Genomic DNA, 299 nt, shown 5'->3' on the forward strand with positions numbered 1-299 from the left:
TTAGTACAGATTTTGGGGTGAAAGAGTTCTGAGGCTTGGACGTGCCCCAAAACACAGTTTTCTGGTGAGACATACAGTACTTTGCTTTCCAGAGCTTGTGCGTAGTCTGAATCGTGTATGCTTCCCAGCATGCTTGCTCTTCAGTCTGTAATGAGTAATGTTCTTTCTGACGATGAGAACAATTGTGTCATGCATCAAGGTACTCTGTGGGTTGAGAATGAAAGACTTTAAGTTGAAAAAAGGAAATAGGAAAGTCCAATTCCAGTAATAAGGAGCATGATACTGCTTTTCACTATGTT

At 40.8% G+C, this 299-nt stretch overlaps 1 protein-coding gene across 1 annotated transcript in view; it reads left to right on the forward strand.

Annotated features, from left to right (window-relative positions):
- Positions 1 to 299, forward strand: part of SNX4 (sorting nexin 4) — a 33,077-nt gene that overhangs the window by 20,641 nt on the left and 12,137 nt on the right. The window lies entirely within an intron of this gene.

Source organism: Buceros rhinoceros, unplaced genomic scaffold (genome assembly GCF_000710305.1).
Source record: "Buceros rhinoceros silvestris isolate BGI_N320 unplaced genomic scaffold, ASM71030v1 scaffold30272, whole genome shotgun sequence".
NCBI classification, from domain to species: Eukaryota; Metazoa; Chordata; class Aves; order Bucerotiformes; family Bucerotidae; genus Buceros; species Buceros rhinoceros.